Here is a 23,800-nt window from a genome sequence, read left to right as displayed (position 1 = left end):
GCAAACCAAGCCTTAGAGCTTAGGGATTCATGCTAGATGGGGGCCATTAGGGATCCATGGTAGACTGGGGCCAAGCATGGGGGGAGGGAGTGGGGGGGTCAACAGCTGAAGGTCTCAAAGAACTTGGACACGCAAAGTCAGCTCTTCAAAGATAAAATGAAACAACTTACTCCACACCATTTGCAACAACCGCCAAAGGGTGCAAATGGTCCCATGACCCCTGAAGGATGAACAGACCAACAAGACGGAATTGTCACACACCTGTAGAAAGGTGTAGAATGCCTGTGCACGCCACAGTGTAACTGAATCTTTAAAAGTCATGCTAGGTGGAAGACTGACTCCACTCACCGAAAGCCGCAGACTGTTGGAGACCATTTGAGAATGTTCTTTGACTTAGGTTGTTTGAAACATGACTGAACCATCCTAACAGCTCGTGATGGCGTGAGTCTGGACAAGCAGACCACAGAGATGAGAACCCCAAGTCAAACTCTCAAGATGGGGGTGATCAGACAAAGCATCATCCTGAACAGAGTGCCTACAACATCACCTTCAGGAGTGTATGTAAGACATGTTGGAGGGAAACAGAGGCGGGAATTACCTTGTGACTACGCTGACCAATACTTAAAAGTCACTCTCAGGAGGTGCAGTGCCGCCTGTGATGGGTTAGTGACACGCCTAACTGAAGACTGTCGGTCCATGAGTTTACCCACGTGACGAACCATCTGTACTGTGTACAATGAGAACATGTTTCTGCTCTCGGGATCGAGGCACAGATGGGCAGAAAGAAAGCCTGTATCCAGATACAGAGGTGGAACAAGGGAAGGCTCAGCAAGCTTCTCCAGGGTGTCACCTGCAGACAGCCACCGGTTTCAGGTGCTGAGAACCAGAGTATCTGGTGTTGTCCCTGGAGCTTTGGATTCCTAAAGCATTTGTGCACGCTTTCCAGGATCCTTTAAAAATCAACTCAAACTGGCTGAGCAAACCCCGACTCTAGCTGAGAGAAGGCTGGGAGTCTGGCCCTAGAGCCACCTGGATACAGACATTTAAGAGGGGCAGCCTCTGGCATCTTGTCAGCTACTGTGGACTCAATGCCTTATATACTCAAGGTTTATCTCACCTGGGTACGGGTCCACTCAGAACTGAACTTCTCCCTCCTGTCTTCTAGAGGAACCAAGTAAGCCATGGCAAGCTCAGCCAGAGGCCAAGCTGTGAGTTCAAATCTAGGCTTCAGCCCAAGAATCACTTAGGACGTAGGAGAAAGAGTTCCATAAAATGGTTGTGGTGAATGGGGTTGGAGGGGAGGGGTCTTTCTTGGCAGGTAAGACTGCAAGCAGTTGCTCTTCTCTGTGCCATAGACCCTGTCACTCAGTGGGGATGCCACCCCATCCACTGAGTAGTGCTCTGACTTATATTTCTCCGAGCCTGTGAAATCTCAGGCCCCGAAGGCCTCAGCCTGGGCACAGTTCTGCTGGCCAGCTGACCTTAGCCGCTAGGTGCTTCCTGGACCACCTCCCAGTCTGATCTGAAGGGAACTGAAGATAGATCAGGTCCACGTGGCAGGGATGGATTGTCCACAGGCAGGTGTCATGTCCAAAAGACCCCTGGAGAACTCAGTTTGAAAACCAATCATGTGGAATAAATACCTAAGAACGTCCAGGGATTCTTTGGAGTAAGGCCAAGTTATACAATCCCCCGAGACTCAGCACCCCAGGTTGGGTCAAGGACTCCACTGTGACTTGCATGAAGACTAGCCTGCAGAGGACACCAAGCTCTCTTGAAACCAAGAGATCAAAGCCACCCAGGAGTCAGGTGCTCAGCACTGCAGCAGAGCCAGTGGCTTATGAACAGCCTCTCTGCATCCGGCTACTGCCAGACAATTTCTTCCTGTACTGGGCCACTTTAGAACCTTCTCTGGCTTTGCAGCATCTGAGCTCATGGATATCTGGGGGATCCCGGCTAATGGTGCTGAGCTCAGATGACTCGGTCTGGGTCGGTCTCTCCCAGCAGCTGGCCTTGATTTAAAGATGTTCAACTTGGAGGCACAAGTTCCTCATCTGTAAAAGTGAAGCCTGAATGAACGCTGAGCCCAAGGCACCTGGCCCTGGGAGGATCAAGAGAGAGGAATCAACTGGAGCTTTGTATGCTGCTAAGCATAGCCCGAGCCTAATCGTAAACCAATGCAGAGGGTTTTACCAACACTGATCAAAACCTGGGCTGTCTTCCCACATTCCCCTTGTCAAGGTCAAAGAGAACATCACTTGTAACCTACCTCCTAAGGGGCACTGGTGGTGTGTGCACACCTTTAATCTCAGCCCAGGGGAAACACAGGCAGGTGGATCTCTGAGTTTGAGGGTCTACAGAGGGAGTTCCAGGTCAGCCAGGGCTACACAGAGAAACCTTGTCCCAGAAAAACAAAACAAAAACCCACTTTCTTTGAAAGTCTCCTCACAAGTCCACCCTAGCACCTCAGCACCAAGAGTTCTGCCAGCTTAGGAGTATGCTCTGCCTATAACCTGACCAGGAACCACCTTCTGGTAAGTAGCATGACCTGTTCCCTGGGCCTGTGGAGTCATTAGAAAGCATCTCCACATTTCAACCGCGTTCAACAGCATCCACAGGGATTTCACAAGGCAGGTGGTTCCAAGAGCAAAGCATATGAACATATGCCCTTTCAAATGCCAGAGAAAGAAAATCTATCAGGAACATGGGTTTGACAATGGCTTCTGTTGGTGGCTTCTGGGAGACATTCAGTTTCTTTTTGGGGACTGACTTATGGTTAGTTCTGTTCCACAGGCCTTAAGGCCTTCTTTCAGGGCTGGGCTATTGGCAGTTGTTTTTACAGGTAATCCTTCGAGCATCTGGTAAAGGTGGCTGATGGCTCAGTAGTTAAGAGCTCTTCTGGAGGACCCAAGTTTACTTTCCAGCACCACACAGCGGCTCATAACCATCTGTAACTCCCATCCAAAAAGATCTGTTTTACATCCTCTTTTGACCACCAGGGCATTGCACAGACACACACAGACACACACACACACACACACACACACACACACACACACAACTATTTTTTAGAACTACATCTAGTGAAGATGTATAGGAAACTGAAGTACCGTGAAGGTTTGCCGGAACAACAGGGGTTTCGAACCCTCTGTGAATCACACTAGGGGTTCCTGAGCCCAGTGTACATCAAATGTTCTCTGTGTGAACAGAGTGTGGGCCGTGTCAAGGGAGAAGGAAAGGACCCAAGATGTGTTCACTGAGCGCACAGTCCAGGGCTGCTGGTGGCTCTGGCAGGGCACTGGACAGGGACAAGATAGGTGACACATCAATGAGGTTTCAGACAAGCCACCTTCAAATCTCTGCTTCTTCCACGGCCTACTTCACAGTGGTTGGACCTATGGCCTTTTCACCACAACACACACCAGGCTCCAGGACCTGTCTCTGCCCAAGGGAAAATGAGCCTCACAGCTGTCTGCCACACACCAAAACAACAGACCACACTGCAGGAGCACAAGTCCAAGTTTGTCCCTTACTCATAAGTCCTAGCATCTACCTAGGTGAACTAAGAAATCCCGAGTGGCCAGGGCCATGTCCCACAAAGACTTGCTATGCAAGGGCTGGCAGCCATCCCTGGGTCAGGTGCTCCTAGAGTGAGAAGCAGAGACCCGGTGACAGGGCAGGACATACAAACAAGGGCAAATGATTCTGCAAATCCTGAAGGGCAGCCTCACTCCTCAAGGTCTGGCTCCCAGGTCCTGCTGTGTTAAGACTCTGGATCCTCCTTCTAACTGCCTAGTCCCTTTCTTCTCCATCAAGACTGAGCACGAATTCCATTCCCTTGTAGTCCTTGGGAATCTTCTGAGATTCTGAATTCCTGTTTACAGAGGGGGAAATGAATGTCCAAGGAAACTAGTCTATGCAAATACAAAATTAATCTATGTAAATCCACACTAATTTATGCAAATGCTACTGTGGCTAGAACCAAAGAAAAATCACCTGCACTTAGAAAACAACTGTTTTGTTTTTGAGAGAGTCTTACTATGTGTGTATATAGGTAACCTACCTGGCCTGAACTTGCAGAGATCCTCCTGCCTCTGTCTACCAAGGGTTGAGCTATCATACCCAGTTTTAAGAAGAGAAGCTATACATTCTTTGCATAGATAGTTTTAATAATTAAAAAATGAAATACAGGGCTAAATATGCAGCTCAGGTGGTAGAATATTTGCCCAGCGTGCACAAAGCCATGGTATTAATCATCCGTTCTTAATTCTGCATAACAGTCATGGTGCCCATTCCTACAAACCCAGCACTCCGGAGATAGGCATGAACGTCAGGAGCCCAAAGTCATCCTTGGCTACATAGCCAGTCAGAGCTAACTTGGCCAGTGTGGGGCCCTATCAAACAAATTAATGCAATCCATCCTCCTTATCAGAGCTCCTACATTCAGGAATCCAAACAACCACAGGCAAACATATTTAGACAAAACAAAAACAAAACCAGTATCTAGGTCAGGGGTTAATTCAGAGACTCATGACTGGTCAACATGCCGAGAATAACTGATTGTGGTAACTCAGTCATGGATGGGGAATTTTACAGTCCTCCCCACGATCTGGGGATCATCAGGGAAGAGAGGGTCAGAGAGAATGACACTAGGAGGGTGTGGAGGGACACTGTGAAATGCTGTCCTCTGGCATCACTTAGCAGGTTAGTGCACACACACACAAGTTGAGGTTACCTCTCCTGGTAGGAGAGACATGCCCCAGGGGGCTGGTCTCACACTCATGTGTATATTCAGAACTAACGGGACTCGGGAGGTGACAAGAAGAGGCCATGAAGTTGGAAAGAGGATGTGGTAGTGATGATCCAAGGGGAAGTGGGTGGAGCAGATGCAATCAAAATACACTATAGGCACATATGAAGTTCTCAGAGAATAAATAAAAATGTTATCTAAACTTAGGTCAGGGGCTAGACAAGTGCACGTAGAAGCCCATAAGACCCGAGTTCAGTTCCCAACACACAGGTCGGGCAGCTCATCTCTTGTAGCTTCAGCCTTACGGGGACCATCGTTCTCTCTGTAATCCAAGGGCACCTGTCCATACTCGGGCCTGTACATCTCCACATATAAGTAAAATAGGAACAAATCTTTAAAAAAGTGTCTGTACAAGACAAGTACAGTTTTTCTTCATGGTTACTCCCTCAAGAATACAGTGCAAAAAGTAGACGGCATTCACCCTGTATCTGGTACTAGGAGTCATACGGGGCTGCAATGGAGTACGTGGGGGATGTAGGTTATAGTCAGTGTGGCACGGAGGTACAGGACGGGGTGATCTGAAGGGGTCTCATCACCCACTCCTGTGGCTGCCAGGTGAGATGTGCACACTGCCCATCTGCTTTCCCTACATGTCAGTGTGCCCGGTCTGCTGTAAACACTGAGCTGACAGGGCCCCCTGGGCACAGGGCCTGGGAATGAGTGTCTCTAAACGGACTGGAAGGGTCTTAGGAGTTTAAGTGTATTTCACTGAGATGGTCTAAAGCTCTTAATATAAACAACACTGGAATTTTTCTTCCTCTACAACCCGCCCCCCCCCCCAAAGCCTCAAGTATGTTGAGAATGTCTTCCCTGTCCCCAGGGCACACCTGCTTGAAGGCGGTTGAAGAGGTTGTCGTGTGGGCAGCCTCTTATAGACTATGTGTAGACTTAGGTTCCTTTTTCTATCCAGTCTCCCCAGCCCCCCCACCCCCGCCCCTGCTGCTGATCTTGTCCACCTTCAGCTCAAGTCCTTTACTGAAGATGCACAGATTTTGTAGCTATTTCAAGGCAGAGGTCTTGGAAGACGCCAAGAACAACCCCCTACAGCCACTGCCAGTCATGGGCCTCCTTAAACACCTGCCAGGAACTATGAGGTCACACTTGACCCCCAGGGAGGCCCACGGGGACCCAAGGGAGAGACTCGGCACTTGAATGTCACCTGGCTGGAAATGACCTGATCCAGCTGAGGGTTTCATGCTGGTCAGGCTGTGGGCATTAGTTATTATGACTCTTGCTGAGAGCCACTGTCTCCTGCCCTGTGTCCTGATTCCAATTCGCAGCTCAAAAGTGAGCCCATGACTTTGTCTCATAAAGCCACACCTCCTAAGGGTCCCATCACCCCACAGTGGTACCACAGCCTGAGAGTGAAGTCTTCAACACATGGGCCTCTAAGGGGCATTCAAGATTGTAAGGTATGTAACACAGGGTCTAAAAATTTGTTAGTGACTCTCTAAAATATCCAGGTGGGAGGTGGCTGCATAGAATGGTTTCAGCTGTGCCCCTTAAAAAAAAAATCGACAAGGCCAGCCACCATAAATTGATGGAATCCTCCTTTTAGACTACTTAATTTTTTAAAGGGAATTATTTATTTATTTTATGTATCTGAATATACTGTAGCTCTCTTCAGACACACTAGAAGAGGGTATCAGATCCCATTACAGATGGTTGTGAGCCACCATGTGGTTGCTGGGAATTGAACTCATGACCTCTGGAAGAGCAGTCAGTGCTCTTAACCGCTGAGCCATCTCTTCAGCCTTCCCATTTAATTTTTAATTGTATATTTGACTTTTAAAGACAATTGCCATTCCAATATTAACTTCACCTGTTAATTTCTACTCTGTGGCTCCTTAGTGGTTCACCACACAGTCAGTGAAGGGATCAGGAATATGGCGCATGCCCAATGGCTCCTGTGGCCTTCCAGGTGCAGGCTAAGAAGTGAATCAAGGTAACCTGAAGGGCACACAAACCTGATGCGATTCTAGGCCTGGGCTTTTTGCTATTTCAGACTGACCCTCTGGGCTAAGCCTGTATGGGGGCCTCTCAGAAGCCTATTTTCTCATCTGGGCACATAGAGTGCTCAGTGCCTAAAAAAGTCAAGAATAGCGGGTGATCAGCAAAGCCACAGGGTCTGGATCCACACTCAGGTGTGGAACATTGAGGTGACCTCAGAGTGGCAAGGTTGGGGTGGGGGATGATGGGACTCACAGGACAGAGGGCTCAGGCTCTCCATGACCTCGGGTTCCCTGCCTGTCCTTCCCTGCTGGGCTGAGCTCCTAACTGCCTTAGGTGACACTGGGAATTAGACAGACCCCCTGGTAGACAGGGGGGCTTGCCGTGGCTAGGGGATAAAGGTGTTGAATTTCCTCTTACCCTCCTGACTTGAGACAAAAGCCAAAGTAGCCTATAACAAATGTCCTGTAGGCTTTTGTCTCCCACTGGCAGGCTCCCTACTGATGGTCCAGGTCCAAGGCTAAGTCAGGACAAGTCACACAACAGTTGTGGGCCCATCAACCTCCATGTCTGTCTTAAAATTAACTAACCCTAAATTAGGAGAGGGAGGACTTCAGAGACTTAAAGAAAACAAACGGCCCTAAATAGACCAAAGTCCCTGTGCTTTGCAGTCAGAGGGCCTTTCTCTCTGCATGCCTGTTTCCAACCCCCTAAAACCCTTCCTTCAACTGCTCTCTCTGCTCCTGTGCGCAGTGTTTCTATGATTTCTACAGTGCTACCTGCAGCACCTAAGACTTTTCCCACCTTTTAATTCTTTACTTGGCAGAGAGAAGGCATCTGTCAGGCAAGACCCCTAGACGGTGTCACAGGTACATGGGCTGGACCACTGTGTCCATCCCTTTGAGCAGTCACATGCAAAGGTCATAGGGCAAAATATTTCCAACGGGAGCAAAGAGGGGTCAGGAGCAGGCTAAGCTTTTCACCTCTATAGCAGGTGCTCCAGGAAAACAACAGAAATGGCGACTGTTAACATTCTGTCTATGCTCCGCCCCACAGTTACCTGGCAACAGCCAGGTATGCCTGGCAGTATAAAAGGGGCTGCTCGCCCCTCCTCACTCTCTTGCTCTCTTGCCCTTTTGCTATCTTCCCTCTTTGTCCCTTCTCTTCCCATTCCCTTCCCTGCCCCCTTCCATCCTCTCATGGCCGTCCTCTACTCTTCTTCTCTACTCCTCTCTCTCTGCCTCTACTACCCTCTTAACCCCCCCCATGCCCTGAATAAACTCTATTCTATACTACACCATCGTGTGGCTGGTCCCTCAGGGGGAAGAGATGCTCCAACATGGGCCTACCAGAGGCATCCCTTTCCCCACCACACCTCACCACACCTCCACAGAACATATCTCCCCCAACCCCCTTCACCTTTTTATAAACACAACTGCCACCAGTGCAGAACTCTGGGCATAGAAACCCTGGGTAGCTCTCTCTATCACAATGACCTCTGAGCCAATCCGGCTATGAATGTAAAGACCGAGAACATGGGAGGAAAAAAAGAATCACAGGAACTGGCCACAGTGTATCCCAGCCACCATGCGCTGGGCTTTCTGGGTGCTGAGATGACTGGAGTATAGTCACCACACTGCGCCCAAAGATGGACCCCCTTGGGGTGAGCCACAGAGCCTGTCTTGCTGCGCTGAGTTCCCAGGCGGGAGACACCTCCTATTTCCTGCCCCCTGACATCCTCCTGGCCCTGTGCATCTGGCAGAGTGCCAGAGAAAGCAAAGCTCACAAATACCACCCAGGAAAGTGCTGGGGCCAAAGAGCAGATGCCCTTCAATCCCCTCTAACACAGATCAGAGATCAGAACAGGGCCTGCTTGACCAGCCTTCACCCCACAGCCCAGACCAGTAAGACTGATGCGGGGAGCAGAGGCAGCCCCCAGTCCCCTGGAAACCCCGTCGCTCATCCGGAGAGAATGAAGCTACAGCAACTGATAGTCATTTCGGCGCCCAGGCTCCCCCTCTGGCTAATGCCAGGACAAAAGAATGTGAGGAATGTGGATGGCTGTTTCCACAGCCCAAACAGATCAGCATCTACAGGGCAAGGAAAGGCACTTATAAGGAGAAGGCCTGCTGCTGGCCACTTCCTGGGCATTTAACCCTCAAACCCTGGGACTGACAGCTCCTGCGTGCTTTGCGGTATCCCAGGACACCAAGGCACACTCCCTACCCTAGGGAACACAGATCAGACAAAAAAGATGGGAAAGACATAGAAACAAATGCCAAGCAGCTTTCTTGGCTTCACAGAGGGCACCGTGGATTTAGAAAAAAATTCCCGGACAACTCTCATAGCCAGCGGTGGGTTTTATTTAAATGCATACGTGTTCCAGAATGTAAGATGACGTGACCCGGCAGATGGTCCTCAAACTCCCTACTCAGCCTCCACAGCAAGGGCCTCATGCTAAGTGGTAGCCATTGTTTACCATCAGGCAAGGAAAGACACAAGGTGCCGTCATATCATGTGGAAATTCCTCCCCCACTGACTTTACTGGGGACAGTGACAGTTGGTCCTACTGACAGCAGGATGGAAAAGGTCAGAAACTAATCCAAGAACACAACACCAAGTACCCACTAATCCTCTGGTCCAGCCCTTCCTCTCCTAGAATGGGGGTTGGGGTGATCTATAACCTTGGGGCCAATGGAACCGACTGCTTCCCGATAGACTTGGGAAACTCATATTAGAATAACAGCTCCTTTGTGCAAAGGCAGGATAGGCCACTGGCCCTGCCCCATGCTGTTACCCATGACAGCAAGCTGCTGGGCTGGTTTGTCCATAGGAAATGAATGGGAATTCTCAGAAAGTAAACAGGAACGTGGCCATCCCGGAAACACACAGGTGCCAGCCTCAGGCAGCTGACCTTTGCCAGCTGGGCACACTGTGAACTGGAGGGGATGAAGGGAGAAGCTGATGGTTGGGTGTCAGAGAAAGAACAAGTCACCAGAAACTTCTGCAAGCTATTTATTTTCCCTCGCTTCGGCGAGTCTTTGTGTGCTGGATTCCCTCCTCTCTACCCCTGACATGTACGCATTGGCCGGTGCATCTCAAGCACCATGTGCTGTTGCTGGAGGTTAAAGGGAGCAACCCCATATCCAGGGCCTGCTTACCTGCTGGAGGATGTTGGCCTCCTGATGTCAGAGAAAGAATTCCAAGACCCAGCCTTCCATCCAAGAGAAGAGGGATGCCCTAGGAGACAGAAAGACCAGCGTGAGAAGATTCTGAGACTGGGCTCTGTCAAAAGGAGTCTTTGCAGAGCTGGGGTAGGTATAGCCAGTTAGGCAGTGGACCCTCCACTGCAGGCCTACCAGGGCTTCACGGCTGGAAGGGCACAGCAACCATTTCTGGGCTACTTCCGCACCAGCCACTGGTTATTATCAGAGTAGCAGCCAAACCCAGGCAGATTCAAGCCCAATGGAGCCGTGTGGTCCCTTCCCGAGATACCTCAGGTATCTTGGTGACACAGTGAGACAGCCACAGAATGAGCACCACCAGCAAGGGCAGAATTGATGGCCATGTACCAAGTAAGATATGGTGGCTAAAGGCTTGAGTTCCTGGAGCCATCTACCCCAGATCAACTTTTGAGAACTGGGGTGGCTGTACTGCTGTGCACATTTATAGGAATGCTGTTCTGGGCAGAGCAGGAGTCTGGACACCCTCCTACCTCAAATATCACTCTATACGCAACAACTGTCTTGCACAGACCCATACCTCATACCTTCACAAACCAGTACCTGTGTCCCTGTTCCCGCACCCATGTAACATACACCCACAGGGCTTTACCTCTGGGTCAATGGAAGTGCAAATCCCTGATGTAGCAAAAGGTGGAGAGCAGAGAAAGTTACCCTACTGAAGAGGCCCCGGAAATGCCAGTTGAGGAAGCAAATGGGCCTTGTAAACACAAAGGTTGTGTTTGACATCATGGGTACCGGCTTGGTATATATCACCAGAAAGGCTAGGACACCACAAAAAGAAATGCTCATAAACAAGAAAGACCTCAATCCCCAAAGAAAACAATGGGAGGGACCATTCAGGGCACCATGGTCTATCTAGCTCATGGGCTTGTTGGAGGAGGGCCAGCTTTCTTAAGTCAAAAGAGTCCAAAGTACTGGGTAATCCCTGAGGGAGTACTTACAGGATTTCAGTCAAGAAGCTCATGTCAAAAAAGGGATAGAACCCTGAGTTCAGAAAAGCAGGCTGGCTCTGAGATGGCCCAATGACCATCAGCCATCCTGGTGCTGGGGAATGGGAGGGAGAGTTGGCTAGGGGTTACTACGCTGGGAGGCCCAGCAGACAGGGGTAGAGATCGCTGGTTCTTGACTCTTCTTCCTGCTCTAACTCTCTGGAGACCCAAGGTCTTTGCACAACAACAAAAATGGTTGTATAAAGACTAGGGAGCCAGGGCCCATCAGTTGTCACAACATCAAAGATAACCATATAAAATGAACGTGGGCAGACAGAGCCACCCTAAACTCCTGAAGGTGCCTATATCTCCACACTTGCTTCCAGAAACCCTGTCACTGGAAAGAATCTGTGTGGCCCCCCTACAAACCCCAACACCAAGAGGACAACACTGATGTGTCTTCAGGAGTCTCAAAGCACCAGAATCTTCTCCCACTGCCCAATAAGAAGGTGCTCATGTCACTGTGGTCATTTCTCATGGTCCTGGAGGGCATGAAACTTCAGAGCTTGACCCTAGCTGAGTGCTAGAAGGTTGAACAAAGGCTACCATATCCCCAAATTCAAACAGCAAACTACAGAGACAGAGCTGTCCACACCCCACTCCAATATGGCTAGCAAGTCTCTCTGCTTCCACCTTCTTAGATGGCCTCCCCACAGGCCGCAGTATCTTGGAATGTGACTTCAACTGGAGAAAGATGCTAAAGAGGTAAAATGAGATTAAGGCCCAAACACAGTATGACGAGGTGATTTGCTAAATGGAAAATGTGGAGGCCTGCAATCACAGCAACAAATGGTTGTGATGCTGGCAATGGTAAGGGCCAATGGCCTCCAGGTGCCATCAGCTGTCCCAGGCCCAGTCCCTTATGGCAGCCCCGAGAGAGCCTACTCTGCCTACACACACACACACACACACACACACACACACACACACACTGGACTCTAGGAAAACTAATTTCTGTTGTTTGTGCTACCCCGTGCCTTGTGGTTTTCCATTAAAACTGTCTATGAAGTAATTCACCACACCCAGTCCTCTCATCTGCAAAACATAGAAAGGAGGTGGGTATCAAGGTTCTGCCATTCTGGATGCTGCTGAGGAAGACAGACCTGAGACAGCTAATGCTGTCACACCCACCTCACTTGGTACAAGTCTTTAGGAACGGCCTTGCTGGGCTCTGTAATCGAGCCAATAGCTCACGTTCTATACTCTGTCTCAGCACCCCAAGATGGCTCTCCAGAAGACATCTATGCATAGGTCTCCTACCTGTATCCCCAGCACTTCCTTGGGCAAGTGGTGAGGTTCCAGAACAAACACACAAGACAGAAATACGTGAATCCTTACCCTACATCAGAGGCAACCTATGGCCAACATGAGTGCCCCTGTGAGGCCCACAAAGAGAAGATGCTTATATATTTTTACACAGTTGGGAGATGGGATAGAATGAATCAAAAGACGAGTATTTCATGAGGTAGGCATTCCATGACATTCACATCGAAGTCTTACACTGATGGCTCACTGGATAAACCGACATGTCAGCTACTGTCTCCTCTGAGGCTTCTGGGCTACAAGCACGGGGCAGCTTCGGAGCCCTTCTGGCCACAAAGCTGAAAGACCTGTTTCCTGGCTTTCCAGAGATGTTTACAAGCCCCTGTTCCATGCCAGGCTACTTACGCAACAGGAACAGGGCCAGGAGGCTGCAGGCTCAAGCCAGAGGCAAGTGGGCCTCCACCCACAGGTGTGGGCTGGAGGCCAGGAGTGGTGCCAAGAGCAGCCAGCACACCGAGGGCACAGGAAGAGCAAGGACAAGGACGTGTCCACAGGGGAAAGCAAGAACCAACCCAACACAACTTCCAAGTTAGGTTCCAACCTGGAAAGGAGAAAAACAAAAACCACCTCCAGAGTCCTTTACAAAGGAGGGGTGCAGTCTTGATTCCTTTGGTGATAGGTTGCCTCCCAAGCTCCGGCAGCCCCGGTGAGGTCCAGGGGTGTCCTAAAATTCCAGGGCCTGGCTGTGTACTTAACCCCCAGCTTCCCACTCTGTGGTAGTCTGACTTGCGCAAAACCGCTCATGAAAGTCAGGGCTTGGTGGCTCTTTAGTTAAATGCTTCCTGCATTAAAAAGCATGGGATATGAACCTGATCCCCTAGAACCACTCCTGGGGTGTGGGCTACCAGTACTTGGCTTTCAACATTTCTTGAAAAGCCATTTTGTCCAGGTTTTAATGGCCTCTTTCATCCCGCCTCAGAGCCCTCACCGTCTGACCCACCTCATACTCTGGCCTGTACTAGCAGAAGAGGTTTTTATTGACCTCGGTTTCTTCAGACAAGATCTCATGTAGCCCAGGTTGGTCTATATGCTATAGAGCCAAGGATACCTCCAGATGTTTCCGCCTGAAGACGTTCACCAGCTAAGTCTGTGACCACGATCTAAAAGCTACTGAAAAGCAAGCCACTTCCCCAAGCAGAGTGCAGCCCGTGCTCAGATTATGACCTGGTAACTTTCCTGGGTAACCGGTGAACAACCCCCGTGTGGGAATGAGCAGTTCGTTTGCAGGACTTAGTGTTCACGAGAGGAAGCAACCTGGAACAGGGGACTGGTGACCATCGTCAATCACATGTGTGCATACATTCAGAAGAAACCTGACAGGTCTGGTATCATGTTTTCTGGACTCCCCCCCCCCAATACCCCTATCTGTTAAAACAAGGCTCTCAATAGCAAGTGAGTTTGCTGCCTCCCCCCCTTTTATTCCCCCAGCAAGCCCATGAACCACTTAGGAGAATGGCGGGATGGATCTTGGCTTTTATTTCTTCAAAAAAGAAGCTGCCCAACACTCAGCACCAAGGACACAGTAGAAATGTCTCTGAATGCTTAGAACTCCATGTCTTACATCTGAGTAAGAGGCTGGTGTTCCCAAACACTGGCGTGTGTCAGAGAACTGTTTGCCACAGTCCAACCCCCTCACGCTGCCCAGCGTCATTCCTGACGCTGACGTGTGAGAGTGTTCACTACTTACAGGGCCCCAGCCGATTCTTTGAAAAAGCACTATCATAGTGAACCTGAAATGTGTTTTTCCATCTGTCCTCTCCGTTACGTTACTGTCCTCGGCAAGCCGGTGAGGCAGCTTGACAGGTGTCCCCCGCCCCAGCCCAAGCACCATGAGCAGGAAAGGAAGGCTTTTGGTGGCTTGCAGAGGACGGAGGGTGCAGAGCTGGGGTTGTGAACCGATGCTGTACAACTCGAACATCTGTGACCTCTATAATTAGAGGAAGAAATACAAAGAGGAGAGTCCTTCACAAAGCAGGCTGCAGGGACCGGATGTCTGCAAGCGGCAACATAATGCAGTCCTATGTTGAACTTCCTTCCTTCTCCTTCCCTTACAGGTAACAAAACCTCCCAGCTCTAAAAGTTGGATAAAGTTAAATATCCTGCCTAAGGCAGATGAAGGCAGCTGTGGCCAGGTCTCCACGGAACACGGAAGAGGCTGCAAAGTCAGAGCAAAGGTGAGTGCGTGAAACCTAGGGTTATCCATCAGCAGTTAGGTTCTCAAATCCCAGCCCACCCTGGAAGACCGTGAAGTCCTCCCTCCTGGATGCTGGGTGGGCTGATAAGATAACATCATTTATGGTCCCTGGTTCGCAGAGCACTGGCTCCACCTTTCACAAGCCCTCTCGGCCAGCTCCCCTCCCCTCCAGCAGCATAGAAGGACAGCCTGGGAGAGGAGGGTTGCCCCCTGCCCACCAAGGACCACCAGGATGGGGCTGTCAGCTGACCTCTTCAGAACTCTTTCTTACAGGTCAAATCTTCACCCCGGCAACCTCACACCTTGACAACAGTAGAGAAAGAAATGCAGCCAGAGGCCGGCGCCTTTCAAAGAGACCCAAATTCTTTCCATGCCTAAGTCACTGTGGAGGGAGAGCTTTCCTCCCCTCTTCAGCACTGCAATGGGTGGGGTAAGACAGGCTGGGGGTTGGGGTGACAATCACAGTTGAGAAAGCACCCCCCACCAGACATCTGAGCAAAGTGGGAAAAGGGTGGGGCTGCTTACTTTATAAAGACTTGTGGTTCACGAATCTGATAGGTTATCTAAAGCCAGTCCTTTCAAATCCACCACTTCGTCAGAGATGGAAACTGAGAAAGGAAAACCCTTGGGAGCCCCAAACCTTCATGAAGTTATAAGACCCAAATGAGACTTCAGTGGAAACCCCTCAGAGATGATCATAGCATTACCCACTCCCACACCGCAAGAAACAACGTTCATCTATTTGTTACTATGTATCCTGTGCTTTCATCTATTTGTTACTTTGTATCCTGTGCATGCACGGGGAGGCCAAGACCAACCTCAGGTGTCATACCCAGGAGGGGCCTTGTTTTTTGAGACAGCGTTTTACACTGGGACCTGAGGCCACCAATGAGGCCAGGCTGACTAGCCAGGGAGCTCCAGGGACCTGCAACCTCTAGGACAGGGATATGTACCACACACACACCACGGTCACCTTTTATATGTGAGTGCTGAGAACTGAACTCAGGTTCACAGGCTTATCTTGTTACCATGTTACAAGAAATACCTTGTAACTCTCCAGTCTGTAAGAAATACCTTGTATTTTTTTTTTAAACCTCACATTTGTAATCTTCCTGTCTCACTGCTGGAGTGCTGGGATTAGAGGTGTGTGCCGCAGCCCCAGACAGTGTCTTAGTTTTAAGCACACATAATTTTTAATTGAAAATAATGCAAACTTGAAAAGCAGTCGATTTGGCCGTGGCTCTGTTGGACTGTAAAAGTGTTCTGGGAGGCCTCAGGATCTTTGATTCAGGGCTCAGTGACCCACCCAACCTGCCAGCTAGCTTCATTTGCCTTCATTCCACAGCTCCCGGCTTTGGTAAAGCCGAAACAAACAGAAGTAGTGTTTCCACCCACCCAGAGAGGCCCTGTAGCTATGAGAGCGGGCTCTGCCTTAGTCTCCCTGGCCTGTGACTATTCTACACATCTACTTATTCCCGATTCTCTTCTTCCCGAGCCCCATTAATTAGGCATGAAAGGTTAGCCCGCCAGAACGAGGTTCCCGCCCCACATGTCTAGCTAGGGCTTACTTGGCTCCCAGGGATGTGACGTTATGGATGGCCATCGCTGTGTCACCTCACTGTCCTCACCAGCTCCCTTTCCTCTGTGCCTCTATAAAGCAGCAATTTGGCAAGGTTAGCAAGTATGCTGGAAATCAAAGAAAGGCGGGGAGGGGGAGAGGGAGGTTGAACATGAAAGATGAACATTGCCTGCATGCTTTAGCATGAGACCAAAAAAAAAAAAAAAAGACCCAGCAATCCCGGAATGACAAGGGAGGACAGGCTCCTCTGAGCTGCTCAAACTTCACCCCTCCCATGTTCTTTCCACCTTTTCTTACGTCACAGCGTTGGCTTGGAGTCACCTGTCTCCAAGCCCATCGGCTGGAGAAGAAATACTCCCTTCCAGGGCTGTTCTTGGATGCCAACTTGACAGCATTTGAAATTAACTACAGTCCAAGCAGTTGGGCAGACTTCTGGGGGATTTTCTCTGGACTAAATTATTTGAAGTGAGAAGACCCACCTTAAAACTGGGACACACATTCTAGTGGCAGCCTGCAGACAGGATGGGAAGAAGAAGCTCTCTCGTTGCTTGCCCTCACTCTCTACAGCAATTCCGGTCCTTCACTGGCATTAGAGCCTTCTTTGGGATTCCAGTGTGTACTTAAAGATGTGCTGAGACATCCAACCTCATGCAATTTAAGAAAAAAAAAAAAAAAAAGCTTTGCATTGAGAAACAGCCATTGTTGGACTATACTGTCGAACTATAGTCTGTAAGCCATTCTAATAAATCCCATATATATTCATTCTGTCCATTCTGCTTCTCTATAGAACCCTGAACAACACATCTCCCTTTCTTACAACCCTCAGGAATCAGGGAGAAAGCCTAACAGAAGTCCATACCGCAAGAGGCACCATACCATAATGGATATCACACCGTGGTGATGCACAGATCCCTTTCAGGGGGCAACCAGGATAAGTGCAGATGCTGGGTGCTCCCTGTAGGGTGATGCTCCCCATCGCAGCACACAAGGCCTCAGTTAAAAACCCCAAAGAAACCCTAGATCCATGCTCCCTGCCCCTAGGAACAATTCCAAGGCATGGTGTCATAGCTCCCTGAGAAGGTCACAGCCCAGGGCAGCCTCAGTGCCCACAAGGCCATTCCTCCAGCAGTTCACCTCTTGCTGTTTCCTCTCTCACATCTTTCTCCTGGTGCCCAAAATCTTGCTCCTGACAGTAGTCACCATCTAAAATACCAGGCTCTGCATTTGTGTGTGTGTGTGTGTGTGTGTGTGTGTGTGTGTGTGTGTGTTGGGGGTTGGGAGAGGGGGTCACAGTCTAGAACAAATGGGAATGTACAGCTGTCTGTGTATGTGTGTATGAGTGTCTGTGTGTGTATGTCTGTGATGTGTATGGTGTGTGTGTGTGTGTGTGTGTGTGTGTGTGTGTGTGTGTGTTTGGGGGAGGGGTCATAGTCTGAAACAGATGGGAATGTACAGCTGGCTGTGTGTGTGTGCGTGTGTGTATATGTGTGTGTGTATATATGTGTGTTCGTGTGTATATGTGTGTGTGTATATGTGTGTGTGTGTGTGTGTGTGCGTGTGTGTATGTATGTGTGTTGGGAGAGGGTCACAGTTGGAACAGATGGGAATGTACAGCTGGCTCTAGGTCACTGGGTTGGCTTTTTGCCAAGACAACAAACACAAGGCTGATTGACCAAAAAAAGAAAAAAGAAAAAAAAGAAAAAAGGGGGGAAGAAAAAAAGGTCACTCTCCTCCTGGATGGTCTAGTCAATGCTGGAGGGTGACTTTGTACTGTTGCTACAAAAAGAAAAAGAAAGAAAAAAAAAATCCCAATTTAGAAAGCCATGCAAATATTTTGTTCCATTAATATGATGCATTTACACCCCTGCTAAATCGGAAGGGGAAGAGCAAGGGGCACCTGTGCTCTAATAGGTGGGTTTTCATCAATAATACATAAAATCACCATGGATCACTCCCAGGCTAAGGATCACCAGAGGTCATGGGATTGGGGATTGCAGGTGCCGTGGTCCCGGGCCAATCAGCAGGAAAGCACACCCTGGAAGGAAGGGGGGCTCTGCTTAGCCATCACATCTGTGGATCCCCAGATCTCTGTCTCTCTCCTGTAGCACAGATGTATCCCATGTAGTTTTAGGGGCTAGAAATCTGAACCCAATCTTATGGGGTAAAGCCAAGGAGTTAGTCAAGGAGATAGGATGAGCAGGGAGGCCTAGAGCTAGAAACCCTTTCTCTATCCTTTTCAGCTTCTAGCATTCCCCAGTCTCCCTGTCTCCGTTCCCAAAGCACACCAGTTTAGTCTGTGATTGTCATCAGCTCCTGTGGTTGCACCTCTCTCTTCCTCCTCTTCCAAAGACACATGTGTTTGCGTGTAAGGCAGAAGTAGGAACAGCGCATGGTATGGCTTAGACATGGTTTAAAGTCTCCCGGACTAGAGATGCTAACAAAAGGTGAATGCTTTAAAAGGTGGGGCCAAGAAGAAGGTAATTGGGTGGTAGCATCACCCCTAAAAAATTCATCCAGCCCTCCCTGCACGAATCATGAAAATAGCAAGCCTTGTCCTAGCCTAGACTCTCTAGTTTTCTGTCTCTCCTGGGGATCTCCCCACCCAAGTTCCTACAGCAGTGCTACCCCCAAACTCTGCTGTAGATGCTGTTGGGAGGCTCTTGCATCTCTTTTTTATCAAGCCTCTAAAACACCAAGAAATCCTGACATCCCAGGCTCCTCCAGGCTGCAAAGAAGGAACAATCACAAAGACCAGGGTCCAGGTTTCTTTGAGGACACACACTCGATCAAACGCTGGATACTTTGCTACCCAACCCTCTCCCAGCTTCATGTGCCTCTCCTCTGTGCATACACACCTCCCCTTGTCCCGTACCTACAGGGTAAGTGTTCTATGAGACAAGACCTTTGTCCTGATCTCTTGTGCATGAGGAAGATCCTGGATTCTAGCAGGTACTATTGCCAAGATGATCACTGGCTATTCACACGTCACACCCTAGGTTCGAACAGACTGCTGAACCTAGGAGTCTTTCTTTCTTTTGTTTTCACACACACCAGAAGAGGGCATCAGATCCCATTACAGATGGTTGTTAGCGACCATGTGGCTGCTGGGATTTGAACTCAGAATCTCTGGAAGATCACTCAGTGCTCTTAACTGTTGAGCCATCTCTCCAGATCCAAACCTAGAGGATTCTGTTTGACCAGTGTGTTGGGTGAACAGCCCTGCCTCCCCTCCCCGCTGCCTTTAGTAGGCAAAAAGTGGAGGTCAGCAGTCAAACTCACAAGGGTCATTTAAAAAGAGAGGCGTTCTGCTGTGCTCTCTTCCCTTTCCGGCTGTCTTCTAGAAATAAACGAGTAAAATTAAATTTTTCTCGTGAACTATCAAAAGGAGTTGTTTGACAGCCTCTTTCCATTCCAATATCATTGGGCAAGGACCCAAAGCTGGGTGACGCCCACAACAAAGGTCGCCATGGAAACTGCTCACCTCCCTCCCGAAAACCATGACTTCACCTCCGTTCCTCCCAAACCCACTCCAGATTGTTACCGAAGAACCTTTGTGCAAACAAACACCAGCGGCTGCCTGAATGACAGGAAATGTGGCAGCTTTTCTTCTAATTTTAACTTGCTCCAGGAATGTGTGTGTGTTGGGAACACTCAGCCAGGGGCCCACATTCCTTTGCAGGCACCTCCAGGGAGCCCAGAGAAAAAAAGCAGCTCTCGGTCAGGAGGATGTTACTTCGACAGAGCTGAAATCCAGGGCCTGAGCACTCAGGTCAGGTCTGGAAAACAACCCCGCCAAGCGAACCCAGAGACAGAAGGATTCATGTGCGTCCCATTCTGTTTCAAAGCCCTTCATGGGGGGTGGGGGGGGGCTTAGCAATGAAAGAACAGGGAAAGAGCCAGTGTTTGCCATGTTCTAGTAAATTCCAAGATTTTGTAGGATCCAATAAGAAAAGTGAACCGAAACCATGCTAAGAATCTTCTGGTTGGAACAAAAGAGAAGAGTAACCATGTGACTTTGGGGGAGGGGAGGCAGGTGTACCCGCATTAAAAGTCTATCAGATACACATCACCCCGGGCAGCTCCGATGTCACAAGGTGGTCAGTGTAGACCTTGATTCGGAGGAACAGCTCTGGGGTGGGGGTGGGGTGCAGAGTATCCGATTTCGGGCAGTTTGCAGGAGGCAGACTTGCAGGGCAAAGCCCTTCCCTGTAACATTTTATCCTCCTTCAGGAGAAGCAGAGATGAGCCCATAGGCAGGCACTCTACAAAAATCCCCACAGTGAAAGTGGGGGAAATTCAGTTTTGCATCACACAGGTAAACCCAAGGGCAGCCAGGTTGGTAGAAAGGAACCCAGCACTACACAGCCAATGACCACAGACAACAGAGGTTGAACGTTTCTCCATTTCAGCGGCTCAGGAATCAGGGTTGATTTAGCTGAGGAAAGACACCTTCTTTTTCCGGGGTCTCAGCCTCTCAAGCATGGCTAAGGTCTCATCAAGACTCAGCAGGGAGGAGTCAACCTGATCCCCTGTTGGAGTGAACAGTGGTTTGTGGCTTCCTTGCCTTGCTGGTATGAGCCCACCCTTGTCCCAACCTAAGGGGAGTTTGTGAAGAGTTATTAATCAAGCTCACTCACCTAACCACAGAAGGGACATTGACCTTTTGGGGTGTGTGTGTGTGTGTGTGTGTGTGTGTGTGTGTGCGCGCACGCGCGCGCGTGCGTGTTTGTTTTTACTTGAGAAAGATTTATGTAAGCCCAGGCTGGCCTCAAGCTCCCTATATAGCCTTGAACTTGTGCTCCTCCTGCTTGTACCTGGAGTGCTGGAATCACGAGTGTGCACCACCCAAACCCTGCTTAACGGTGCTGAACTGGAACCCAGGACCTTGTCCATGCTAGGCAGCTCTATACCATAGAGCTCCAGTCTGAAACGTTATCATTCTGATGAATTAATTTTCTTAGAGGCAGCCAGAGACGGGAGAGAACAGCAGACCGAACTCTGTGTGTGGGGGACAAAAGCAAACAAGCAGAGGAGGGTCAACACACAACCAGGACAGGAACCGCTCTCTGCAGTTCCTTAAGATCCGCCAGACAAAAGAGCTGACTGAGCTAGATCGATGGCTCAGCGTTTAAGAGCACTTGCTGTCAGTTCAGGGGACCAGGGTTTGATTCCCAGCACCGACCTGGCAGCTCACAGCCATCTGTAATTCTCCCTGCAGGTAATCTGATGCCCTCTTTTGGCCTCCACCAACATCAGTCACACACATGGTGCACATACATGCAGGCAAAAAAAAAAAAAAAAAAAAAAAAAAAAAAAAGTGCTCATAGGCATAAAGAAAAAAATTTAAATCTTTTAGAAAAAAACAAAACAAAACATTTGAAAGGGGGGACAGGGAAGACAGGCTGAAGTCCGTCTGTCCCAGCAGTGGCTGTGTGAGTCTGGACAACAGCTGTCTGTTGTGATGCTTCAATGACCACACTGATGGTCTACATCGTGTCTACATCCACCCAAAGTTTAGGGGTCACCTGGTCCCTTGCATGGCAGTGGCATCGGATACTGAACACAGTGAGAGCCTCAGAAGACTCAGCTTGTTCCTGCTGGACATCCTCGGTTCCTGTTTATCTTGCTCAGAAACAGAGCCAAACCTCAACAGAGGCCTCTGATTCTTCAGGGAGGCCAGGTTGCTCCTCCCGGGTGGGGATGATGTACCCAGGGATCGCCCCACCTGTGTTAGGCAGGCACCATAGATGTAAAGTCTCTGAGGACCACAAAGACAGAACAGCAGTCAGCTCCCCTCTGTGTGATGTTCTGTTCTGTGACTGCCATCAAGCCTTGCCAGCACCCAGTGTACACCAAGAAAGTCACAGGGAGGCCTCAGCTGTCTACGCACTCACCCCCAACCGTAACATCTCAGAGGCCCAAGACAGGTGGCTAGCCACCCTGACAGGTCCTCATCCAGCAACAAATCCCCATGAATGCAGAAGCTATAGGCTGTCTGCCACCTGTTCCTCCTGAGAAGCTTCAGGTACGGAGGATGGAACACACCCTAGACTGTCCAGGATCGGAACCCAGTACCACCTGTCCTTACAGAACGTCCATAAGGCACGGGCCTGCTCACCCTCAGTTCTTCTGCCATCTCAACTCAGAAGGTTACTGTGGATAGGGAACACCTGAGAGGTGTCCAGAACTACACACAGTCCAGCCAGTTCCTGCAGCTGTCTCCCATCCTGGACCTGCTGGGTCACAAGATGAGTTCTTACTAGTCACTAGGTTGTTTCTGGGCAGGCAGGCAAGCTCTGAGAAGATATGGGCTGGAGGATTCCAGCATGTGTGAGCTGGGCCCTGGGAGGAAGCCCTCTTCCTCAAGCTAGGAACTTAAGTACAAGGTGTGTTCTCTCTGTCTCTCTCTTTTTCTGTCTCTGTTTCTGTCTCTCTCTGTGTGTCTCCCTGTCTATATGTGTGTGAGAGAGAACGCGAGATGTGCACACACAAATGCTTACTCCCAAGACCTGGGCTCATTCTGTACGCTGACTAACCCCATCTAATTTAACAGGTACCTTGATGTGACTCAGTATCTGGGCAAAGTTTATCCAGTCAACTTTCAGAAGAGCTAATCCCATTCCGCTTTCCATCCTCCCTCCTCTAAGTCACCAGCAGGATTAGCGCGGACCTTGACAGGTTCTCAATTCACCTGCCAACTCACTCCAAGGCCAGGAGCCCTGGGCTCTGAATTTCAGAGCAGTTTATTAATGGCCCATTGTCTTCAGCACCCTCCTCCCTCTCTCAGGTTCTCTCTGCAAAGAAACAATCCCTGCACTGCTTAGAAACTCCACCACTGCTAGCAGGGACATTTAGCTCACCTCTAAATGTCCAGGTCAGGACTGAACAAAGGACGAGAAGGGGATAGGAGCCCAGCTGGCTGAGCATCGCATTGCAGAGAAGGGAGATGCTGGACCTCCCCACTTACTACCTCCCTCTGGTCTTCATCTGCTCCAGGCTCCTATCCAGGACATCACACATCATCTTGCTGTCTTGACTGTGTAATTTCCCCATCTTTTGCTGTTAGGTGATCTTGGCAGTTCTGAGGACCAGCCAGGTGCTTTAAAAGCTGCTCTGCGTTGGGAGTTGTCTTGTGTTTTCCTTGCTAGCCCTATGGGGCTACGTGTCATTGGCAGGATGATCAGCCAGGGGGACGTCCGCTGTCATCATGGCAGACTGTCAGCAGGGTTTAGCATTGCTAGGTGGATTGTGGGCACCTGGCCAGCCTCTTTCAACACCCTTCACTAGGCCCCTGTCCCCCTCTCTGGCTCTTACCCCTTTCCGCTCACAGATGCTTCTGTGTCACTGCCAGCAAGAGAGGCCCAAGACCCAGGTCCCACGTGGATTATGCAACAGGAAGCACAAATCCAGGGGATGGAAGCGCTGGCTTAACTGCAGGCAGTAATATGTGAAACCTTTAGTTCCCTCACACCTGCCCTGACATCTGGATGCACTTGAGGTCGCTACTCAGTACTAAAAGAGTGGTCTGTAAGCCCACTGAAGCCTCAGTGGGAGTGGCAGGAAACATTGTCTAGAGGTGATATCTACGCTAATCACAAGACAACTAAAAAGGGGACTTGAGTGTCACCTGCCTTCCCCCAGACTCTTTATATGCCAACCTAGTCAAGTGGGCAACCCTGAATATAATAATAGTAATAACAGTGGGTAATC

At 49.7% G+C, this 23,800-nt stretch overlaps 1 protein-coding gene across 1 annotated transcript in view; it reads right to left on the bottom strand.

The window, feature by feature from the left end:
- SH3BP4 (SH3 domain binding protein 4) overlaps positions 1-23,800 on the bottom strand; it is a 79,548-nt gene that overhangs the window by 38,896 nt on the left and 16,852 nt on the right. The window contains exon 2 of the mRNA XM_080933341.1: positions 9,922-10,000. The gene's annotated coding sequence lies outside the window, so the exon portion shown is untranslated. The remainder of the gene's footprint in view (positions 1-9,921; positions 10,001-23,800) is intronic.

The sequence above is a fragment of the Micromys minutus genome (genome assembly GCF_963924665.1).
Source record: "Micromys minutus genome assembly, chromosome: 19".
Classification (NCBI taxonomy): Eukaryota; Metazoa; Chordata; class Mammalia; order Rodentia; family Muridae; genus Micromys; species Micromys minutus.
The sequence above is the reverse complement of the archived record's forward strand: the minus strand, read 5'-3'. Positions and strand labels throughout refer to the sequence as shown.